This window comes from Amborella trichopoda, chromosome 11, assembly GCF_054954075.1.
Source record: "Amborella trichopoda isolate Santa Cruz 75 chromosome 11, AtrichopodaSantaCruz75HAP2 v2.0, whole genome shotgun sequence".
NCBI classification, from domain to species: Eukaryota; Viridiplantae; Streptophyta; class Magnoliopsida; order Amborellales; family Amborellaceae; genus Amborella; species Amborella trichopoda.
Window position 1 is genome coordinate 14,010,947 of NC_142346.1, and position 19,878 is coordinate 14,030,824.

The following is a 19,878-nucleotide window of genomic DNA, read 5'->3' on the forward strand; positions in this document are numbered from 1 at the left end:
GAGGTTAATGCTTCTGTCTGCAATGGCCTACCTTTCTCTCTCATCTTCCATCTGGTTTCAAATAGAAAGCTCTCTTTCTCCTCTGTGAATTGGATTTAATACCATTGTCTCTGTTTTTCTTGTTCGGTACTACTGTCTCTCTTTCCAAGTTTGAAGCATTTTCTTAAATCCATTTTTTTATCATTATCTAACGTTACTCGATGTTTGCCACTACCCGCTCTCTCCCTCTCTCGTCACTACTACTCTCCGTGTGTGTGTAAATCATGGATTCAATGGACTGCAGAAAATGTTCACCAGTATCAAGAGTTCTCTAGATCATATCTGGTTTTTCTTTCTAGATCATATCCCAACAAATCTGGTTTTTCTCTCTAGATCATAGTCAAGAAAGAGAGCAAAATCAAAGTCAAGAAATACACCATGCAAATCAATAGGGGAAAACCCCTGAAATCTAGAGAGAGAAACATTTAGAGCAACAAAATTGCGTAAGAGAAAAAGCAAAATTATACCCAAGAATGGAAAAAAAAATGACAGTCAAGATTAAATACCTGTTTGTCCTTATAAGTATTGAGATTTTATATTTCCTTGTTCAGTTGGAATGAGAAAGAGGGATCCTGAGAGAGAGAGCAAAGGGAGATAGAGATCGCTTGGAACTGGAAAAGGAAGAGAGAGAGAGCTTTGTGTTGGTATCAGTGTTTGTAAAATCGAACCGGAACGTTAACCGGTCATGAGGTTGGGAGCGGTTCGAATCAGAACCGGACTAATCGGAGCGGTTAACCAAACTAACTGGTCAAGTAGATTTTTTTTTTTAAAAACTGGATCAAAACCTCCCAAAAAGATAGAAAAACTTAGATTAAGTATACAATATCATATTACATATATTTATCTTATAAAACAAAATTGAAACAACTTTTTATATAATTTAATATTTAAATATTATGGAGATATGCGAGACAATTTATAATTTTACATAAATTCAATTGATGAAGTTACAAAGTCCAACTAACATTGGATGATGCAACATTATATGCTTCTATATTATTTTAATGTTCATGTTGAAAAATGTTGTTTTAATGTTGAAAAACCCTTTAATACGGTTTAGAATTGGATTTCATAGCGTATTTTTTGTAACATGATGAGCCCAATTTTGGAAGGGTTGTGAGTTAAGGTAGTAAGAGAGAGGACATAATTTACGTAGTAACTTGGTTATCAAAAACAAGGTGTGGGTCAAAGTGTTAAGTGTTGCTTCAAATGGCCAAATCTCATATTTATTTTAAAAAATACTGCCCAGTTGATTTTCAAATGGCCAAATCAATTTTAAAATGGCCAAACCTCATTTACTCAATAACCTTTTGGGTTAGGTTTTAACATGAAAAAAAAAAATTTTATATAAGATGGCAACTTTAAAATGTAGAATTAAGATGCATATTAATAAATAAAAAAAAGTTTAATTTTTTATCCATTTCGGCATGTGGAAGCATGAGAGATAAGTAAAACACTTTTTAGTTTCTACCTCTTTTCTTCGTAGTGGCTAATAAATAGATTTAAGGAGTATGAAGTTGCAAAAAATGATAGATAGCTTGTAACAAATAAAAAACAAATTAGAATAAAATGTCACAACTAAACAAGAAGTTGAGAACTAAGACAACAGTAACATGCACCAAAAATATCCTTAAAAAGAAATAACTTTTTTTCTCATATTCATCACAAAAAAAAATATTTTTATAAAAAAATATATAACATTAATACCAATCCAACAAGCTCACCAAAATTATATAACATTAAAAAGAAGGAAATATTTTTTTCTCATATTCATAAAAAAAAAAAAAAACATTTTTTTGTAAAAAAAAAAAAAAAACATAAAAAACAATCCAAAAAGCTCACCAAAAAAATATAAAATTAAAAAAAAAGAATATATTCTTTTTTTTCTCATATTTATCACAAATAACATATTTTTGTAAAAACAAAACGTAATTTTATTTAAAAACAAATTTTTTTTAAGAACCCCCTAAAATCGAGCCCAAGAATACATAAACTTTAGAGTCAAAATCAACCCCAAATCTTTCATTTTTTGAATAAATTGAGATGGGATATGATAGATACTTTATTTAAGATTCAAATGCCCCAAATTTCATAAAGATTTATTCACTATTGTAATCTTTATTCAAAAATTTGCAGATTTTTCACTTCACAAAAATTTTTGAAAAAAAACGCAGCAAAGAAAATTGATATAAAAATATTTAATCGGATTGTAAATCAAAATAATTAGTTTATTTGATACATGAGACCTTTATGATCAAACTTCAGCGATCAATTTGATAAAAATCGATCAATTGATCGATCAGAAATCAATTTGTTTGGATAAATAACAGTTCTTCGAGCAGCAGTACTTCGGGCCCAAAAAAACCTCAAATCTTCATCGTTTTGGAAATTTTGAAATATGTGAACATTGAATCCTTCAACAATGAATCAAAGCACTCCATTTTTATGAAAATCTATGCGGTATTGAGGCTGCATTTGATAGAATGGCGGAAAATTTTAATTTTCAAAAATCCCCATTTCAATCCACCAAGAACTCTTTGTTTTTGGAATTTTGATTCAATAATCGACGATTATAGAAACTTTCCGGTATATAACATCAATAGTTGACCGAAAAAAACAAAAACTATACAAAAAAAAAACCTCCAAAATCTTGTTATGTGAAGAATAACGGTCATGTATCAAATAATGACCGTTATTTGATGCGTTGAAAACACTGTTATATCGGGCGTTAAAACGGTAAACCGGATTGGTTAGAAAAAACCGGCCGGTTTATATTAAAAGCCGCCTGTTCGACCTCAAACTGGCTGGTTTTGGTGCCGATTTTTTTTGGAGAGTGTCGTCTTATGAGGTGTGTCGTAAAGTTGGCACTAACCGAACTCACCACCCCACCGATCGCGATCTAACATGCCGGTTTTGTGAACACTGGGTAGAGAGAGAGAGAGCAGGACAGTGGAGGGATGTTTTGTTTAACAGAGTAGCGGGAGAGAGTATTCTTAATAAAAAAAGGACAAAAATAACCTCATTGAATGAATGTTCTTCATTTGATTTTGTGGGTTTTTTAGTCCAAAACCCTTTAGATTATGCATTCTTAAACACTTGATTTGTCTAATAACTGAACGATCTTTATTCAATGTTAAGGCTTTGCATATTTTTCAGGCGCAACAATATTCTTTTGAAATTTTCCTCTTTTGAGGTTATGTGCAAGGTTGAAGGGATAGCAATCAAATTTAGGCGCAGGTGCCCTATTCTAGGTGTTGACACATATGACTATGAGGCCTTAGGTGTCTTAGCCTACAATTGTGGGAATCCAATGTTCATTTTAATTATCCAAAAATATATATCCAATGAACGTTGGATGAATATCTTGAGATCAGGGAAACCATTTTTTTCTCAGAGACCCGTTGGAGACATATTACGGTTAGTCTTTTTTCTCCCTATAAAATGGGAAGCCAGAGAGAGGAAGTGAATAGTAAAAAAAAAAACGTAGAGGGATACAGAGCTTCTTCTGTAAACACAACTTTACTTTCTCTATCTCTCTAAAAGGCAAGCAACAAGGGTTTCCTAAAAAAAAAATCTGGGCTCTGCGATCACCAGCCTCACAGAATCTCTTTTCTGATCTCGGGTTTAGTCTCATTCGTGCTCCATCAATTTTCACTAACATTGGTATCAGAGCATCCATGTTTCATCTTTCATATTGTTTTGGTGTTATTTTTCTTCATGAGTTTCTTGTTTTTATATATATATAGGGAAAAGTTTATATAGAGCCGAGGCTCTAAACAATCAAATTTGAATATACCTCAAAAATTTCACTAGAAGACGTAATTTTGATGCCCAAATATCTTCAAATTGATTATCTTGACATCAAGATGTATGGACATGAGAAAAAAATGGATTGAAAGTTTTGAAAATAGTGCATTTTGTAACGCATTTTTTGACCATCAATTTTCAAGTTTTCATAGATATGTCGATCTACACTATTTTTGAAGCTTGAAACGTTATAAGTAAATATGAAAATATGTTTTAAGGCCATCACAAAGGTTTTCAATCTTGAAACCACATTTCTCGATACTATTTGAAGGTAGGCTCTAATTTGACTGTTTAGAGCGTAGGCTCTATACAAACCACACACACACACACACACACACACACACACACACACACACATATATATATATATATATATATATATATATATATATATATATATATATATATATATATATATATATATATATATATATATATATATATATATATATATATATATATATATGCGCAATGACGCGTATTGTGCTCCAATGGTCCAATGGGTAAGATTTTTCCCATCTAATCAGACGACTCAAAATCGATGGGTTTGAAATTCAAACCCACTGCTTCTCTCACTCTATCACTCTCTCTCTCTCTCTCTATCTCTCGCTTTCTCTCTCTCTAAGCACACAATCTCTCCCCCTGTTATGTCTCGGTGGATTTTGATATTTCCCCAAACTTTTCGCCATTTCTTGTCTGCATCGATTGTCTCAGTGAATTTTGATGCTTTCATTATCAACAAGAAACCATGTGTATGAAATTCCAACTTTTGGGGGTTTCGGTTTTACAGACATTGAATGTCTTACATAAAGTCACTTTTTATTTATTTATTCATTGATTACGGGTTTTTTTTTAAGCTCATTCATCCATATTGAACATGAAGCATTTTGCAGTAAATGATATGAAATGCCAAATGTGGCAAAAAATTCTGTGAGATACCAACAATTTTTGGGGGTTTAGGTTTTACAGACATTGAATGTCTTACACAGAGCACCTTTTTTTTTTTTTTTTATTGATAAGTTTTTTTAAGCTCCTTCATCCATATTAAACATGAAGCATTTTGAAATTTCCTTAATCATATGGGAAATGATGGGGAACGCGATTTTTTGTGTTACACAAACATTGAATGTGTTACATATACATTGTCTCAGTAGATTTTGATATTTCCCCAAACTTTTCACCATTTCTTGTCTGCATTTATTGTCTCAATGGATTTTGATGCTTGCATTATCATTAAGAAATCATATGTATGAAATGCCAACTTTTGGGGGTTTCGGTTTTACAGACATTGAATGTCTTGCATAGAGCACGTTTTTTTTTTTTTGCTGTTTTTGTTTAAGCGCATTCATCCATATTGAACATGAAGCATTTTGCAGTAAATGAAGCCATTTGATCTTCCTTTATTAATCGATCACAGATTTTGCTTACTTATGATCTGTAAAAATTAATCAGTATGAAATGTCAACTTTTGGGGGTTTCGGTTTTACAAACATTTAATATCTTACACAGAGCACTTTTTATTTATTTATTTAAACTCCTTCATCCATATTAAACATGAAGCATTTTGCAGTAAATGAAGCCATTTGATCTTCCTTTATTAATCGATCACAGATTTTGCTAGCTTATGATCTGTAAAAATTAATCGATATGAAATGTCAACTTTTGGGGGTTTCGGTTTTACAAACATTTAATGTCTTACACAGAGCACTTTTTTTTATTTTTTATTTAAGCTCCTTCATCCATATTGAACATGAAGTATTTTGCAGTAAATGAAGCCATTTGATCTTCCTTTATTAATCGATCACATATTTTTTTTGCTTATGATCTCTACAAATTAATCCATCACAAATTTTGTGGCCACATTTGGGGGTTTCAGTTTTTCAGTGATTGAATGTATTACACAGAGCAACAAAACTATGATCATAGAAATTTATTTAGAACTTGGTATCTCACAAAATTTTTGGCCAGATTTGGGGGATTCATTTTTTCAGTGCTTGAATGTCTTACTCTGAGCAACAAAACTATGATCGTAGAAATTTCTTTAAAAATCTGTATCTCACAAAAATTTTGGCCACCTTTGGGGGTTTCGGTTTTCAGTGCTTGAATGTCTTACACTGAAAAACCATTTGATCTTCCTTTATTAATCGATCACATATTTTTTTTGCTTATGATCTCTACAAATTAATCCATCACAGATTTGGTGGCCAAATTTGGGAGTTTTGATTTTTCAGTGGTTGAATGACTTATATAGAACATTTTTTTTTTTTTTTGATTGCTGTCATTTTTTTTGAAGCTCCTTCATCCACATTGAACATGAAGCATTTTGATATTTCCTTCATCATATGGGAAATGATGGGGAACACGATTTCTTGTGGATGCCAATTTACCATGGTTGCTTGTGAATGCCAATTTACCATGGTTGCTCATGGATGCCAATTTACCATGATTGCTTATGGATGCCAATTTACCATGGTTGCTTATGAATCATGTCTTGCTTATTTAAAGTTTGAAGTATAGCATCTGTAATTGTTTATTCAAGTTGGATGATGACTTGTTTATGAGACATGATACTATTGATCCATGTTTACGACCTGACTCTCCCCAACAAAAAATGCGGTGCTGAACAAATACAAAAATATTATTGAGTTCACCCATTTAATAATGTAAATTGTTTCCAATAGAAAAAAAGCAAAGAACTTCTGATTGTAGCTTATGTTCCACGTTTTTTTAAGGAAAGGTTAACTTTGTATTAAAGAATTCTTTGGCACATGTGGGGATTTGGTTTTTCAATGATTGAACAGAATTTTTGCTTTGATGCATCATCACTTTTTTTATCATGTAATCCAAGCTAAATTTGTTATTTCACTTGATGAATAGCATGTCTCAAGTGATGATATGTTGCTTGCACATTTACAAAATCCATGCTTCAATGAATTTGGTGGTGATTTTAAGATTGGTTCACTTTTCATTTGTATCATCATGTTCTGTTCAACTTTTGTTCAAATAGTTCTTTTATGGTCACAGTTATCTTAATTTTTCTTTGAACTTGGACTATATTATTTGGATTTGTGTAAGTTTTATGAAAAATTATAGTGCTTAGCCCCCACTTTTGTATATGGAGATGTTATTATGTCTATATAAAGGTTTGAATACATATATTTATATAGTTTACCTTTTTATATAGGGGTTACTTGAAAAGCTTAGATCGATCACACCGTTTCAGATTGTGTGTCAGCTCCCACTTGCGCAATGGGAGACACCACTGAGCTCATGGAGCAGGTTCCTTATCTTGCAACCCCTCCTAGAAATTTCACAGAAATGCAAGATGGAGAACCTGACTCCTCAACCAAACTCTTAGAAAAATATGTACCCCGTGTAGGAATAGAGTTTTCTTCAGAGGAAGATGCAATTGAGTACTATAAGGCTTATGCATTGACGAAAGGTTTTAGTGTCTGTAACGGCACTACCCATAATGAAAAAGGTGAAAGGATTCACATAGAAATTCTTTGCTCTAATGAAGGATTTCGCAAAGCAAATGATCAAGTCAATGGAACAGAACTTCTTAAATCAAGGTGTGGGTGTAAGGCTAAGCTAGAAGTCACTAGAAAAGAGGCCAACAAGTAGGTCGTGACTAGGTTCATTGATGATCACAATCATTCACTAGTCAGTCTAAGGAAAGCTTGTTTAATTCGCAGCCACCGAACATTATCTAGTGCCACAAAGTTGATGATAAATTCAATGACTTTGGCAATGGTTAAGCCAAGACATATGCATGACATATTCATAGAGCAAGCTGGAGGGATCAAGAATGTCCCATGTACACAAAAAGATTTCAAGAATGAAATTGCTAGTGCTAGAAGGAAACTAAGAGGAGAAGATTGTAGTCTAATTATGCAATGACTGTATAAAATGAAAGAATTGAATATATTGTTCTTCTATAGTTTGAAATTAGATGAAGACGGTCACATTCTCAGCATCTTATGGGTAGATGCGACATGTAAAGTTTCATATTAATACTTCTCTGATGTGGTTACATTTGATACCACATACAAAACAAACTCTTTTAGTATGTCCTTTGCACCCATACTTGGTGTAAATCACCACTTCAATACAACCTTATTTGGATTTGCATTCATATTTGATGAGAAGGTAGAATCATTGTTTGGGTATTTGAAAATTGGTTAGAAACAATGGGTGGACAACAACCGCGCATTATTCTCATAATCAAGACCATGCAATTTCAGCCACAGTGAGACAAGTTTTTTATAAGAGTGAGCATCATTACTGTAAGTGACATATACTTTTGAAAGTTAAAGAAAACTATGTCATGTCTTACGCATGCATCATTCCTTTTCAGATACCTTAAGGAGTTGTATAGCTAGCCTAACAATAGAAGAATTTGAATTGGAATGGAAATTAATGATTGAAAAATATGAGTTGGATAGCAATGAATGGCTAAATAGGCTTTATGGTTGTTACATGCAATGAGTGGATGTATACCTGACTAGCAGGTTCATAGCGGGTATGACTTCTACCCAAAGAAGTGAATGGATGAATAAGCATTGCAAGACGTACTTGACATCTAAAACTAGCTTACGTACATTAATGGAAATATGTGCATAGGTGCAAGCTAAGAAGGTACGAAAAGAAAAGGAAAACGACTTAAAAAACGTTCAATCTACTCCAATATTAAGAACAACTTCTTTATTTGAGTCATAGGCATAAAAAATATATACTCAAAAGATTTTCAAGATATTTATGGAAGAGGTTGCCAATTGTCTGAATTTTTGAAATCCCTCTAGCATACATAATGAGGCATTAGTCAAAGGACGTACGGAGGGGCTGTTTTGTTGATGAAAGTGGCAAACAACTTCATGACAAATTTGTGCTACCACCCTCCATTCGATATAATAATGTCTTGCAGACTGTTCGATACCTCGCTGAGCATGCGTAGGAAAGCATGGAGGTTCATGATTTTGTAATATCTTTAATACACAATGATATTATAAAGGTTGATGATAAATTCGGTTGTAAGCGATGTCCACAGGTTGACACCATGACCCATGTCAATGATGAGAGGGGAGCTTCTGGTTCTATTGACACACCAAGGAAGTTACAACTGCCTTAAAGTCCTTGATCCTCCATGAGCACGGGCAAAAGGGCGGCCGACAAATGCAAGAAAAAAAGCTCGATCAGAGGGATGGAAGCCAGTGGAAAATATTAGGAAATGTGCAGTTGGTCAGGGCAGTGGGCATGACAAAAGAAATTGTCCATCATTCGTTCGTGAAAAGTACTAATCTATCCCTTTATATTCATTTGAATTTTCATTGTATTAGTTGTTTTGTTTTTTCAATAATTAACTATTATGATCAAGGTTGGGCTCTCCATCTAGTTATTCTACATGTTTCCAAAGAAATATATGTTAGTAAGCCAACATGTCGTGTATGACTTGGTTTTCTATTCTTGAGATGCTTAAATGGTGGAATGGATTTCTTTTGAAAGTTATCTTACAAACTCTTAAAGTGCCACTTATGTATAGCTAGTGATTTGCATTTTATGTTTTCCGAACTGATGTGTATTTTATGTTTTCCGAACTGATGTGTATATCGGTTAAGTATGTGAGCAGCAATTTTTTCTCCTCTTCGGGTCATTAATTCTTTGCAATCGATGCAGATGATTTTGGATATTGTTGTTTCAGATGATAGAAGAAAAGGAGGGCAACCTAAGAAACTCACTCGATAAGGTATTTTCTCATTTTTCAATTGTCATTGCAATTGCAAGGACTACAGAAAACTATTCAAATATTATAAAAACTGACATAAAAAAAAAATAGGGAGGAACTATGATTATGCCACTATCTTTGAAATGTTTTACTAAAACTTGCATTGTTTTAGAACTTTTTAGATCTTAGATACCACTCATGTTCTTAGTGACTAAAATGCATAGCTTTAGACATGGTGTAAAATTGGCCATTTGATCGCAGGTTTATTTTGGTAAGACAAAGGAGATGGTTTTCAGTCTACGACGACCTCCTGACATGATGCAACAACAGCAAGATAATTTGATTGTAAAGTCATTTGTAGATTTTGTTGTGCTCAGAGTCACTTGTACATCTGGGTTTTGGTTGTGCTCAGGTTGATAGTTTCAATCCCTATTATCACATTGAAACAAATTTTTTTTTGGTCAGCTTATAACATAAGATTTGTAATATTAAAACCTTCTCAAACAGAGGTTTCAATATAATCCATTGGTTTGGATGACTATGTGAGACAAAGAAAAAGAAGTGTATTTTGGAATCTCTTGTGTGGGTGTTTGTTCCTTGGCAAGATAGAGTAAAAATGGAATCTTCTTCTGCCAGCCTCTATCCACTAACTTGCTCCAATTTTTGTTGAATGCATAAGCTATATATATATATATATATATAGCTCTTGTTGTTTTGTAAAAAAGTACAAAATTGTAGTCCTTGAATGGGGCCAGGTTCAATAGGAACCGTCAAAAGCAGGTTGAATGGGGTTGGAAATGAATTGTAGACTTATAATTAGATGTTGATTATCGTACACATGATGCAAAGCTACCCAGTTATCAATGTAGGGTTATGTTAATTTCTTTCATTAGTTCAATATAGATTTGTTTTCATGGTTTTACCTTTGGAATGTGAGTTTGTGAAATCAAATTTCACAATAGTGAAGGAAAAAAGAATTAAAATTGAGCCTTATCATTTTACCATTTGGAAAAAGAGAACATAAACACCATTTTTTGAGATCTACTCCGAAAGTCTATTATGGTCTCCTTGAAGTCCTTTTATTCTCTATATGGGTTGTGTTCAAATTTGGCTGATGTTGTATCTCCAGACTTGCAATATTATGCAGAGATGGGATTGCGTACATGTTTGGTTATACATTCCCTAGACCCTACTGCAGAGTCTTTGTTAGGATGTAAAATCGAAAGTACTCCTATTGCATGTAATGAGAACCTATTAGCTATGAGATTGGAAACGACAAAGGTAATACTATTTCCTTTCCTTTCCTTTTCTTCACTTTGGTCTTGGGGCCACATTGGGCATCCTTAGATGAGGTCTTATAGCCCTTACTTGCTATCGGTGGCATTGCCAGCTTGGCACGCCACTGCACAAGGGGGAAATACCACTACCCAACATCTTATCAAATGGAAAGAAAACAAGCAGTTTGACTCGCAGTGGATATTATGAATTACGAATGCCTATTTTTTGGTTGCACCTGCAGATGCCATTTAAAGTTCACTAGGATATGTGATGAAACAAACACAGAAACCCAACCTTGACTAGCTTCTAACATGCATCAATGGCCAAATATAAATAAATTGAAAGAAAATACCCAACAATTAAAAACTAATCAAAAAGCAAATAACCTTCATATCAGTCATTGTTAAAACTGGTTACATACTCAAATCTTATGAGAGTAAACTTGTTACATACTATCTAGTCATATCAAATACTTTTCAATAAAAGTAATACAAACATAAAAGTATTCACTACACACAAGAAAACTAAAAACTGTTGCATACGCCTTAAAATATCAAAAATTTATTGTTGAATGACCATCGGTTCAGGCTTGACCATAATACGCTCTTGCGATTCTTGTGACTGATTGTTCTGGTGTATATCACGACATCTCAAGTTTATATTGTAATTCATCCCTTCCATATATTCATCGTACCTTTGAAAAAAAGTACAATTTGTACAACGATATTACATTCTTCCACGGTTAGATCGGGAGCTTGATGTACTTAATTTGCATTGTAAATTGCACCGTGGACAGGTTCACCATTGATATCTCCTCCAGCATTTGTGGAAATTGATGACATGCTATGTACTTCAAAGGTCTAGACCTGCATCCCAATTTCATAACAAGGAAACAATGGAAATGAATTTCTCTTGTATAGCATAATCAAATACTCAAGTAACCAATAGAAAAAAAAAAAAAAAAACTCACACAAAGAGCTTTCTTGTGCTACAATTATATAGACCACAAACTAAGCATGATTCATCCAAAACAAGCCTCATTATTGACAGACTAATTGTGTTACACAGACCCCCAAATCAGGTTTGTCAATGCTCGTACGATAAAAGAAAAACCCAAAGTCCTGATTCATTTTGTAAACTAATTTTGAGCTCATACAATTTTACAGACCATAAGTCAGCATTACTCATCCAAAAAACCTCAAAAAACAGATCTATGAACATAATTTAGTTACTCCGTGTAAGACATTTAAGCACTGAAAAGCCGAAAACCTGAAATGTGGCTACAAATTCTGTGATCGATTAATTTGTACATATCATAAGAAAACATCAATCATCCACATGCAAGCATTAGTAAAATGACATCACTCATCCATAAGAAAGCATAAGTAAAATGACATTACTCATCCATAAGAAAGCATAAGTAAAATGGCATCCATAAGAAGCATTAGTAAAAAGTAAAATAGCCATGGTAAAATGGCATCCATAATAGTTTAGTTGCTCTGTGTAAGACATTTAACCATTGAAAAACCAAAACCCCCAAATGTTGCCATAAAATTTGTGATCGATTAATTTGTACATATCATAAGCAAGCATAAGTAAGCATTAATCATCCATAAGCAAGCATCAGTAAAATAACATCACTCGTCCATACAAAAGCATCAGTAAAATAGCATCACTCATTCATAAGCAACCACGGTAAATTGGCATCCATAAGAAGCATCAGTAAAAAGTAAAATGGCCATGGTAAAATGGCATCCACAATAGTTTAGTTGCTCTGTGTAAGACATTTAAGCACTGAAAAACCGAAATCCCCAAGGTGGCCAAAAATTCTGTGAGATACAAATTTTTAAAGAAATTTCTATGATCATAGTTTTGTTGCTCTGAGTAAGACATTCAAGCACTGAAAAAACGAAACCCCTAAATGTTGCCAAAAATTCTGTGAGATACCAATTTTTAAATAAATTTCTTTGATCATAGTTTTGTTGCTCTGTGTAAGACATTCAATCACTAAAAACCGAAACCCCCAAATGTGGCCACAAAATCTGTGATGGATTAATTTGTAGAGATCATAAGCAAGAAAAATCAGTGATCGATTAATAAAGGAAGATCAAATGACTTCATTTACTGCAAAATGCTTCATGTTCAATATGGATGAAGGAGGTTAAAAAAAAACAGAAAAAAAAAAAGAAAAGAAAAAGTGCTATGTATAAGACATTCAATGTCTGTAAAACTGAAAGCCCCAAAAGTTGGCATTTCATATTAATTAATTTGTAGAGATCATAAGCAAGCAAAATCTGTGATCGATTAATAAAGGAAGATCAAATGGCTTCATTTATTGCAAAATGCTTCATGTTTAATATGGATGAAGGCGCTTAAAAAACACAGCAACAAAAAAAAGAAAAGACAAAGCTCTTTGTGTAAGACATTCAATGTCTATAAAACCGAAACCCCCAAAAGTTGGCATTTCATACACACGGTTTCTTACTGATAATGCAATCATCAAAATCCACTGAGACAATGGATGCAGACAAGAAATGACGAAAAGTTTGGGGAAATATCAAAATCCACTGAGACAATGTATATGTAACACATTCAATGCCTGTGTAACATAAGAAATCGTGTTCCCCATCATTTCTCATATGATGAAGGAATTTTCAAAATGCTGCATGTTCAATATGGATGAAGGAGCTTAAAAATAAACACAAATCTAAAAAAAAAAAAAAAGTGCTCTGTGTAAGACATTTAATGTTTGTAAAACCTAAACCCCCAAAAGTTGTTGGTATCTCACAGAATTTTTTGCCACATTTGGCATTGCTATCATTTACTGCAAAATGCTTCATGTTCAATATGGATGAAGGAGCTTAAAAAAAACCAGCAATCAATAAAAAAAAAAAAAAGTGCTGTGTGTAAAACATTCAATGTCTGTAAAACCGAAACCTCCAAAAGTTGGCATTTCATATACATGGTTTCTTGCTGATAATGAAAGCATCAAAATCCACTCAGACAATCGATGCAGACAAGAAATGGCAAAAAGTTTGGAGAAATATCAAAATCCACCGAGACAATAGCATTTTCATTAACTCTGTAAAAAAAAAAAAAAAAACGAGGATGAAGCAGCAAGATTTTCCATACTTGAAATGGGGAAAATTCCACAGATCTCAGTTATTGTATGTTTGTGTTGTAAAGTGCGCTTGATTTTACAGTCTCATCCACTGCCCGGTTCCTCATCCACAGTAGAGAGAGAGAGAGGGAGCATGATAGAGTGAGTGAAGGTTTCAGCGTCAGAGAGAGAGAGAGCAGTTTCATAACAGGGGGAGAGATGGTGTGCTTAGAGAGAGAGAGAGGGAGCACGATAGAGTGAGAGAGGCAGTGGATTTGAATTTCAAACCCATCGATTTCGAGCAGTCCAATTAGATGGGAAAAATCTTACCCATTGGCGCACGACACCCAAATACGCGATATCGCACATTCAATTATTTCCTATATATATATATATATATATATATATATATATATATATATATATATATATATATATTCAGCAAGTTTGGTTCTGATAAAATGCAAAAAATCATGCCTTGCATCTTGCTGTAAATTTTGTTTAAAGGGAAAACCCTTAATCTTTACGAGCAAACTAGCCTCGTTTCCTTCTCCACCATAAATGTAGACTACAATTTTATTTCTCTATTAATTAAGAACTTTCTCTCCCTCTAAGTTTTTTCTTTTTTTTGCAGAGAAAACGTACTTCCTACTCAAAAGCACGTATTTGGTCTTTGATCCCTCTATCTTATCACTGCTCATGCTTTATCTTGTATTGGATCCATATATATTCAAGCTTATCTTCAATTGTGAGGCATACGTGAAGCATAGGTTTTAGTTTATCCTACATGTCATGTATTTGCTTGCCCTTTGATCCATCTATCTTCTCACTTTTCACACTTTATCTCGTATTGGATCCATATATACTCAACCTTATCTTCAATTGTGAGGCATACATGAAGCATATGTTTTATCTTATCCTATATATCGCGTATTTGCCCTTTGATCCCTCTATCTTCTCACTGCTCACACTTCATATATATTCAAGCTTATCTTCAATAGTGAGGCATACGAGAAGCATATGTTTTATCTTATCATATATATCACGTATTTGCTCTTTGATCCCTCTATCTGCTCACATTTTATCTTGTATTGGATCCATATATATTCAAGCTTATCTTCAGGGAAGCCCATATATTTTGTTGTCACTCAATAATAGCATATATATCTTAATTTAAGAGATTGCTTATAATTACAGAAAGATATAAAATGATGGGCAGCTATCTAAGAAAATAGTTAACTTTTAGTAGGCCCCAACCTCACGTATTAGGTGTGTGCAAGTCACTGCAACCCCATCATTAAATCACACATATATCGCATCTCTGTTAAATATTTTTATGGTGGATTATCTGTTACAGAGATACAGTCACTCTGAACATATATCACATCTTTGAATATATATTTTATTATTTTGTTGTCTTATATATTGATGATATCTCTATCAAAATAAATGAATAAATAGAAGACTTATTTTTCTCTTTTTTAGTGTTGTTGATATTTAAATGCGCTTACTGTCTTCGTGTGATATAGAAATTGATTTGTCTTTTAAAGTGAATCACATACTTGATATTTGCTCTTTTATTATAAGGGCTTACACACCCTTGATATTGCTCATGCACCCTAAATAAATAACATAAAGGAGTAATTTTATATTATTTTTGATAAGTGTAGTGCTTAGTTGTAGATAGGGAGATTTCCTATTTCATATTTTTTTAAGGCATCACTTTATAACTGATATTGTTTTATGAAATAATTGTAGCTCTTTCTGTACAAGTATTGACCACATATTAAATTTTTGGTACCTACTTTAGCTTCTTTAAAACTTAGAAAGTATTAGGTTGCTCACACAAAACTTAGCCAATGACTAGTAGAATTGCAATGGCTGAACTTTTTAAAGTTAAAATATTGAATGGAAACAATTTTGAGATGTGGAAGAGGAAGATGAAATATCTCCTCATCCAACATAGAATCACATATGTACTAAAAGATGATCCACCAGTAGTTGGTGATAAACCAACTTAAGAAGAAAATAAAAAGTTTAAGAAAATTTTTTAGAGGATGACCTCATAGCAAAAACTTCTATGTTAACTTTTATGCAAGATGACCTTATTAAGGTTTTCGAGCATCATGAAACATCAAAGAAAATGCAAGAGGCAATAAAAACTAAATATGACTCAACCTCTAAAATACACCTCCAATTACTATTAGAGTAATATAACTCATTTAAAATGAAAGAGGGTAATAATGTAGTAGAACATGTAAACAAGATGATTATTATGGCTAAAGACTTGGCCATTACTGAGAATGAAGTCCCCGAGCACATGCAAGTTTCCACTATCTTAAATAGCCTCCTACCTTCATGAAGGATGATAACAATTGTACTTAGGTTGAATGCAAAATCTCTTACATTAGCAGACTTACCTATGTAACCAGCCTTAGAGCAAGAACACATGAACAAAGATAAAATGAGTGACTTCATGCATGCTCAAGGACCTACAAAATCTAGCCAACCCAAGCCTAACACCCACAAATTTCAAGGGAAGTTTAATAAAAAGAACAATAAGTTCAAATACAGATGAACTAAACCCTATAACCAAGAAATTAAACAGGGATCATCAAAATGCTTCTTATGTAGTCAGCTCGGTCACTTCAAGAACCTATGTCCATAGAATAGAAACCTGCAAAATCCAAAGAATAGCGGGAATAGAAGCAAGAGGCGTGAAGTTGTTTGCGTGGTTTCTGAGTGCTTGTTGGCAGATCACGACATCAAAGGATGATGGGTTGACTCAGGCGCTAATTGGCATATCGAAATCTCAAAAGGCCTCTTCAAGAACTTCAAAGAAATAAAGAGAAATGTATCTACATGAAAAACAACACCTATTCTGATGTATTAGGTGTAGGAACTTATAGGTTGTATGTAGAGACAATCGACCTTGTATTAACTGATGTATATTTTGTCCTTTGTATGAGACGAAACATTGTATGTGTCCCCTTACTCATTAGAAAATGTTTTGAAGTCCGTTTTCAATCATTGTAAGTATCAATCGAAATGCGTGGACAAATTTATGCTTGGGGACATGTAATTGATGACCACAACTTGTTCATTCTTCATGTAAATGAGAAAACTGATAATAAAATTTCAACTTATTCTGGTTATGTTGATTGTGTATATGTTGTTGATGCATATACTTGGCATCTTAGGCTTGGCCACATAGGAAAAGACAAAATAAATAGGGTAATAAATAAATGTCTTATTCCAAATCTAAATAGTATCGAATTTCCAACCTGTCAGCATGCTTGTCCTGAAAAATGACTAGAAAATCATTCAAAAAAGGAGAGAGAGCTAATGAGTTATTGAATGTGGTTCACTCAAACATTTGTAGGCCCCTCAATGTTAAAACTTAGGGATGTCATACTTCATCACTTTTATTGATGATTTTTCTAGATTGGGATATGTTTATCTAATCGTCCACAAATCAGAAGCTTTAGAAAAATTTAAAATATATAAAAAAGAAATAGAAAACTAATTGGTTAAGAATATCGAAGTTCTTAAAACTGATAGAGGAGGTGAATATACATCCGAAGCTTTCAATACTTATTGACAAGAATATGATATTAAAAGACATACCACTATGCCTTATACGCCACAACAAAGTGGAATAGCTGAAATGTATAATAGAACCCTCTTAGAAATGATTAGATTCATGATAACTCATGCTAATATGCTCAAGGCCTTTTGGGGAGAAACAATAAACACATTTATGTATATCTTTAATAGGGTTTCAACTAAAGCAATAGATTTTACCCCTTATGAATTGTAGACATGTAGAAAACCTGATCTATCCAACTTAAAGAAGTGGGGGTCAACTGCCGATGTCCTAATTCCATATCAGAATAGAAAATAAGTTAGAAAACAAAACTCTAATTTATAATTTTATAAGATATCCCAAAGGATAAAAGAGATATTGATTTTATCATAAAGATAAGGGACTCATTGAAAGCAGAGATGTTGAGTTCCTAGAAGATTTTATTGAAAAAAACTTACATGTAGGGGATAATGATAATCCACTTAATATTACAAATAACTTAAAACCACTACCTACAGTGGATATGGATAGCCCTGATCAACATGATAATGTTGAAGTACCCACAAACCCAATGTTAAGTGGTCAAAAGTGGTATAGAGTTCCTCCATCATACCTTCATGATTTCTATGTCTAAGTGAATGAGAAGATAGATAACTTTATTGACCTAGATGAAATCTATGACTCTTTTGACTTCAACGATGCTATGAAATCACAATAATCTCAAGAATGACTTAATGCCATGAGAGAAGAAATATATTCTATTAAGAAAAATAAAGTTTGGGATCTATGTGATTTACCACTGGATAGGAAATCTATAGGTTCTAAATGGGTGCTTTAAAGGAAGTTAAAATCTAATGGATCAATTGATAAATTTAACGTTAGGTTAGTAACAAAGGGTTTTACCCAAAGAAAAGGAGTAGACTATGTCGACACTTATTCTTCAGTTGCAACGTTTATATCCATTAGAATAATTTTGGCAATTGTTGAATATTATGACTTAAAACTTTACCAAATGGATGTAAATACTGCATTATTAAATGGTGAACTAAAGAAAACCATCTACATTAAGCAACTTGAGGGCTTCACAATTAAAGGTCAAGAAAATAAAGCATACAAATTAAATAAGTATTTATATGATTTAAAATAATATTCAAGACAATGGTACTTAACATTTCATGATGGCGTCCTACAAATGGGATATGAAGTAAATAAATTGGATCATTGTGTGTATGTCTTGAAGAATGAAAGTAAATTCATAATACTCTTATTATATGTAAATGATATCCTAATAGTTGGAAATGACTTAGAAATGATTGATAAGACTAAGTCATGGCTTTCTTCTCGGTTTGAAATGAAAGATATGGGAGAAGCATCTTATTTCTTAGGTATAAAAATAATTAGAGATAGAAATAAAAAATGTTGTGCTTGAGCCAAGAGAGATATCTTGAGTCTGTTCTCAAAAGATTTCAAACAGAAAATTGTAAACCATTGTCTACTCTTTTTGAAAAGGGTGTAAAGTTGTCTAGGAAGGATTGTCTAGCAGAACGACAAGAAAAGCCTTACGCTCTTTGTGCACAAGGTATTTGTAGCTTGGTATATGTAGTAAGATGTACGAGACCAGATTTGAGTTATGCCGTAGGACTTGTTATTAGATATCAAAGTAATCCCGACATAGCTCATTGGATAACAGTAAAAAGAATTCTAAGGTACATTAAAGGAACAAAGCATCTAAAATTGTGTTTTCAAGCAAATAAGCTTAAAACTACAGGATATTCAGATGCATATTTTGTTGGGGATAAAGACGATAGTAAGTCCACTTCATGACATATTTTTCTCTTTGGAAGGGCGGTTGTTTATTGGTCTAGGTAGAAACAAGGGTGTGTAGCTAGGTACACACATGAAACAAAATACATTGCATGTAGCGCTGCTTGTACTTTTCCTGTCTGGATAAAGCGCTTCATAGATGAGTTGAAGCTGCAAATAATCTATGGACTGATCTAAATATTTTGTGATAATCAAGGTACAATTAAATTAATTCAAAGTGGAGCAAATAACTCCAAAGGAAGACATATAGATGTCCAATATTACTATATTCAAGATTATGGTGAGAAATATGAAGTAATTGTTAGTTACTTATCCTCATCAGCTATGACCTCTAATCTGTTAACAAAGGGTATAAGTGTCAAACTACTGTCTAAGCACACTAGTTAATAAGACTTAAAAATGTTTAAGTCAATCAGTTTTCATGATGACAAATCCGCATAAGCATGAAAATCCTCATGATGGATATTTGTTATGAAAGGCATTCCACGAAAGTATGAGAAAAACCTCATGACAAGATATTTT